The sequence below is a fragment of the Solanum stenotomum genome, chromosome 4 (genome assembly GCF_019186545.1).
Source record: "Solanum stenotomum isolate F172 chromosome 4, ASM1918654v1, whole genome shotgun sequence".
Classification (NCBI taxonomy): domain Eukaryota; kingdom Viridiplantae; phylum Streptophyta; class Magnoliopsida; order Solanales; family Solanaceae; genus Solanum; species Solanum stenotomum.
Window position 1 is genome coordinate 15,157,328 of NC_064285.1, and position 6,382 is coordinate 15,163,709.

General features: G+C 30.3%; 1 long non-coding RNA gene across 1 annotated transcript; it reads right to left on the reverse strand.

Moving 5' to 3' along the window:
- Positions 1-812: 812 nt before the first annotated feature.
- On the reverse strand, positions 813-4,219 carry LOC125863447 (uncharacterized). The gene is made up of 3 exons (XR_007446138.1): positions 4,203-4,219; positions 3,743-3,811; positions 813-867 (listed from the first exon to the last, which is right to left on the reverse strand). It is a non-coding gene; the product is annotated as an uncharacterized LOC125863447 (long non-coding RNA).
- Positions 4,220-6,382: the final 2,163 nt, after the last annotated feature.

The window sequence follows — 6,382 nt, forward strand, 5'->3', positions numbered from 1 at the left end:
AATGTACTATATCTAAATGCATGGTTAATAGTATATACCCTAACAATCTCCCACTTAGATATTTAATCTTGAAAATGGTTAGAATACTATGTCTAAACACATTATTAATAGTATATACCCTAACAGAAAAATCATCCGAAGTTATTATACCTGCATCCGATGTAAAGCATCCTTCGAAGCTGATATTTGCAAATCAACTAAGATTCAAAGATTCACAGTGCTTCTTCTTTCAAATATAAGATGGCTAAGAGCGCTTTCAGAATTTAGGACATTCACAAATAATAAATAAGCAGCAATAAGAATACAACAACAACATCATAACCATAAACATATGAAACATAAATCAATAAGACTACCCAAAAATTGACCAGTCTCAGATTATAATAGTTAGAGAGTAATACTAAAGCTAACCTTGTCACTTTACCCCAAGATGAATCACAAAATTAAAGTTTTGCCTAAATATATCTCAGCTCCTTTCACGGATAAGAGGCACAATAATTCAAAAAATGAGCTACCTTAGATCAAAAACGTGAAATACTGCATTTCGATAGTTGATACTCTACAAAGTCAACTTGATCGATCAACAAAGTTATAAGAAAAATAGAGTTTAAAATAACTCAGGAACACCTGATAGCAGAACAATGATCGAGGTGAAAAATAATTGTAAGAAAAAACAAAACTCACCGGAACTCCTTTATACAACAACAACAACAACATGCCCAGTGAGATCCCACTAGGTGGGGTCTGGGGAGGGTAAATTGTACGCAGACCTTGCCACTACCTCGTAGAGGTAGAGAGGCTGTTTCCAGGATAGCATAGCATAAATACGAACCGGAGAAACTTCAAACCACACCCAAGAGCGAAGGTCTGAAATTGGAGAGAATAAAATAAAATACAGATCTTGAATGAGAGAGAATAGCAATTTGGTATTGAATTTTGGCATTTACGAATATGGAAAAGATGAAAACTCCACATACTAGTAACTTCAAAGAAAAATTTTATCCCAAGCTATTGTACTTGTCCTCTTTACCTACCAACTATGTGACCAAAGAAGCGAAGAAAAAACTTAAACTGAAAATCATAGTGTGTTTTGCTGAATCAAACATAGAAACAAAGGGTGATGAGGAACCCGAATATCAAACAAAAAAAATGACCAACATGCATAAAAATTTTGAATCATATCCCTAAGAAAAAGAAGTCGTCTAGTCAAACGGAAAGATATAAAACCCAATCCCTACTACATTCAAATCTAATTTAGTCTGTGCAGAAGTTCTCTGTTGACAATAGTTGCATCACGTTTTAATCTTTCAATTGTCTGATCCAACTTTGAAATGAGAGTTAAAACTTCAATCTTAAACCTTAGGATAAAACCTCAAAAACCTTACATGCACTTTCCTTATGCAAAGAAGTAGAATCAGACAAATCAAGAACAGAGAGAAAAAGAAGAATGACAGAAGTAGAAGAAAATTAGGCAATGGCAACTACAAGAGATCCTAAAATTGAAAATTAAAACCAAAATTCATCTAAAAGTGGCAGAACACTGTGGAATTAGACCAGAGCTTAAAAAAAGTGGCATGCTTGTAACATGTATTTGGTAGTTGAAGGAACGATAACTATCTAACGTCCTATGAAGAATCTCATCGTTTAATCTACCACATAAGCATAAACCTTCTTTAATAGTCATATGAAATGTAGCCATCCAACTACTATACACAGACATAATATGGGACTAGTTTCTAGACGCACATGTGTCCCATGTTAATTAGTACTATAATTTTTTTAAATGATATAAATGATGCTAAAACATGTAAGTAATAAGTGACTAAATTTAGGAAAGGGTAATTGTTTGTAGCTAAACAGTCAATTGAATTGGTATAACATTTTTCTTATATAGTTCTCATATATCTTATACTCAGTGTGTCATTTTCCTTATTTTTTTAATATTTCAATAACATATAGTTTATAGGTAAACATAAGTAACATTGATTATGTTTGTAAATGTTTCATATCTTAAAGATTGTGTCTTATTTTTAAGAAACTATAGTCTCCTCCTTATTATATCCACATACATATCAAGATCTTATTTCCGAATAACAATTGTATTTCATAATGTAGAAATATTGATTAACATGTCTTCTTTAAGATGGATGATGTATCGCTGTCAATTTCACGGGGTACACTTGAAAAAATCATATTTATTTGTAATAGATAATTGCATGTACAACTTTCTTTGTTTGATTCAAGATTATGAATCCTTCATGTAAATTTTATATGAGAATATTAACTAAATTTGTTTAAATATAAGAGTATTACGAAATATAACATAATCAATTCATATTCACAAACAAGCTAGAACTTAATACAAATGGTTGAAATAATCCATCTGACTTGGCAGCGCATCAGGGGTGCAGCTGACTAAAGTGGTGCAATTTTCTAAAGACAATGGCACAATCCTTGTTTATGATTATGCATATGCTATGTATAAATGTGATGACAGTCCAAAGCCCAATTTGAGATTACTGGACCCAAACACGTAAGTTTAGATCATGTTGTTTGGTCAACATTAAGCTTTACTTTGTTTTCTAGTGAAAGCTTCTGCTATCATTTGGTCGAACCCTATAGCATTTAACAATATAGTATAGATGACAAAACTCATAATGTTTGTATATCAGTTTGTTAGCAGTTAGTTATCGGCTACAACGATCCATCTACTTCTATTACTCTTTTTAATCCCATTACAATCATACCTCAATTACAAGCTTCTTAGAGTCGGCATATGCATTCTCACTATTCATTTCACTCTATTTGGACCCATTTCATTCTAGTATTTACTACTAATTTATGGATCTCAAACAATACAAGTTCTCTATATTTCCTAATGAGACACATCTTAACAACTAAAAAGATTCCTAGTGAATTGGCCTAATGTATGTTTATCTTCTTCATGACTAAGCATAATTCTAATGATATGACTATCATATCTCTTATGTACCTGATGATGCGATGGAGAAGGGAAGAGTTCACAATTGCAAGATAAGATCTGAAGCAAAGAAAACTAAATAAAAATGAGTAATTAGCATACACAAAGGCTAAGCATATACAAGAGAAAACTATAAAAAAGATAAGAAGTAAAAAATGATAATTAATTTACAATGTATATATAGAAAATGAAAATAACTATTCATATTCCAAAACTGAAGAGTCTATGCATTAGTTATACCATTCAATTAGTTAAATGATTAGAAAACTGAAAATATTTAATTTAATACGGAAAACTAACTAAATGCTTTGAAAACAGAAAATATTTAATTTAATACGGAAAACTAACTAAATATTTTGAAAACAGAAAATATGGTGCTGGAAAATGGGATTGAGCCATTGAAGAGACATAACTCAAAATTGATAAATAAAAATTTAACTTTTGAGTTGGATTAATAATTAATATACATAATTTATAATATTTTTATATAGTTTAGGGGTAAATTGGTAATCCAACTTTGTACTTTGGAGCTTCCCACTTTTAGTAATATATGATGACGAAAATAGCAAATTGTTCATTAAACTATATATGAGGATTTGCATATGTTCATTATCTAAAGAGCTCTTTATATGTAAACAAATTTTACATTTTATTTTGATAACCATCAAACTGTATTAACACAATTGTAAATAATATTTGAACATAGAACATTAACATGAGTAACTAAATAATAATTTTCTACAATTATGAAACAAAAGGTACCTATGTTGACGACCTTCGACTTGTTATTTCAAAATGATACTGAACAATTGCATATCTTTATGAATTCTCCTGTCCAAAAAAGATTATTCTACAAGTTAATAATGGATATATGCGATTAACTAAATCAAATGGAATGGAATTTTCATTTCATCTGGAAAACAATACATAATCATGACTAAACAAAACACAACAAATATATAAGTTAAATTTCAGCTCTTACAGACAAAATACCAAGCACCTTATGTGCATAATCCACTTTAAATTGATATAAAATTCATTCAATTACAAAAATTAGTAACATGCATGTAAGAATTCTAGAAAGACATTATTCAAAAAGAATAGGGAAACAACATATCACACAATTACAGATAAACAAAGTGCAATTTTCATTCAAACAAAATGGGCAAAGATTTTCATTCGTAATGAAAAATTAAGCAAAAAAAGAGAAAGAGGAACCCACCAGAAAATAAAAAGAACTTTATATATGTTGAATAATTATTAGAGAAAGAGGGAAAAAGCAAGTAGAGGAAGCTCAAAACTAAAAAAATGACTTTACAATATATATATGTTGAATAATTATTCGTAAAATGCCAATACTGCCCTTTTGTCCTACCACCAAAACTTTTACTTATAGGAAAAGGAAATTTTTTTGCAATAGGTGGTAACATAAAAATCACAACAACTCAAATAGCGTCCCCAAGAGATAAAATATTGGGCTGTAAAAAAAACAGAAAAAGAACCTAAAATATTCTTTGTCCACTTATTGGCTCCCGAAAACCCCTATCATATATCGATTGGATCCCAAATATCATTGTCATCCATCTTTGAGTCCAATATTGACCCTTTTTATAGTGGACTATCATTTAAACAATTTAAATAATTTTTTTAAATACATACCGACTATCTATTGGATACAATTTAACTAATTAAATTCATTTACAAACTCATCCATTACTAATATACCTGACTCAAATTAACTACACCGGTCTAGATTAACTACACCCACCTCAAATTACATTTAGCCCACTGATTAAAACAATTACACCCTTCACTCCCAACAATTCACTTCATCTTTCAACCTTCTTTCCTAACATATTCACCTACATTCTCAAAAATAACTACCTAAATATACACACATGTATCATCACCATAAAAAAAAACACCAAAACACTCATGATTTTTTATGGTGATACATGAGTATATTTAGGTAGTGTTTTTCAAGATTGTAGGCATTATATTGGGGAAGTAAGGTTGGAAGAGGAAGTAAAATGTCGGAAATGAAGGGTGTATTTGGTTTAATCGATGGGGTAAATGTAATTTGGGATGGGTGTAGTTAATTTGGGTCGGATATAGTTAACTTGAGTCGAGTGTAGTCAATTTGGGTCAGATATAGTTAAGTTGAGTCGAGTGTGGTCAATTTGGATCGGATATAATTCGTAATGAATGAGTTTATAAATTAATTTAAGAAATTAAATTGTAACCAATAGATGGTCGCCACATATTTTAAAAAATTATTTAAATGATAATCCACTATAAAAATGGTCAATATTGAACCCAAAGGTAGATGATTGGTATTTGGGAGCCAATAGGTGGATGATAAAGATATTTGAGAGCCAATAAGTGGATAGAGGCTAATTCTGTACCATTCCCAATAGTTAAAGAATATTGTAGGCTCCTTTCCATAAAAAATAATGTCAATACTGCCTTTTCTCGTACCACCAAAACTTTTACTTATTATTTAAAAATATATATGGAAAAAGAAATAGATTTCTATTAACAAATTTTGTTCATCCCTTTGAACTTATTTCAATGCAATCCTTTTAGTTAGTTGGAATACTATTTAGTTTCTACAACCTACTTGCTAACTAAATTACTCAGTGAGAATATAGAGGCATAGTTGAAGTAGCTTAAAAGCGATTGGGAACAAGTTGTTTTGGAATTAATTATTTCAGAATAAGTTATTTTGGGATAAATTATTTCATCATATATATATAAGATAATTTATCTCATCACTAAAATATAAATGATGTAATAAATAATTTCAGGACAACATAATAACTCAAATCATACACAAACTAAAATAGTCTTACATTTTATACCTGAATTATTATACTTTTTGTATCACACCAAAAAACTCTTACCACTAGTAAATGTATCCTTACACACATATCAATTACTCTAAAGGATTTCATTCAATATTGAATTGTAAGTTCTGAGCGATCACTTCGTCTATAAATAAAGCCTAAGGGTGTGTTTTGTATGAAGGAAAATGTTTTCTTGGAAAACAATTGGATTTCTAACTTATTTTCTCATGTTACGTTGGCAAGTAGAAAATATTTTTTAATGTTTGGTTGGTGAATGAAAAATATTTTTCAGAAAATATCTTTTATTTTTGACTTGAGACTAAAAAATACTCTTTAGGAACATAATTTCTTATCCAAAATCAACCCCGATAATTGATCTAGGACCCGACCTCGACACCGAAACTAGGACAAGACCCCGATAACCGTTCCAAAATCCGACCTTGAGATTTGACCCAGACTTTAGACCCAGGACCTAACTCCTGACCCAGGAATTTTTTTTTCAAAACAATTTTTAAAAAAAAATATTTGACGGGGTCGCGGAAGGGGAGGGGGGGGG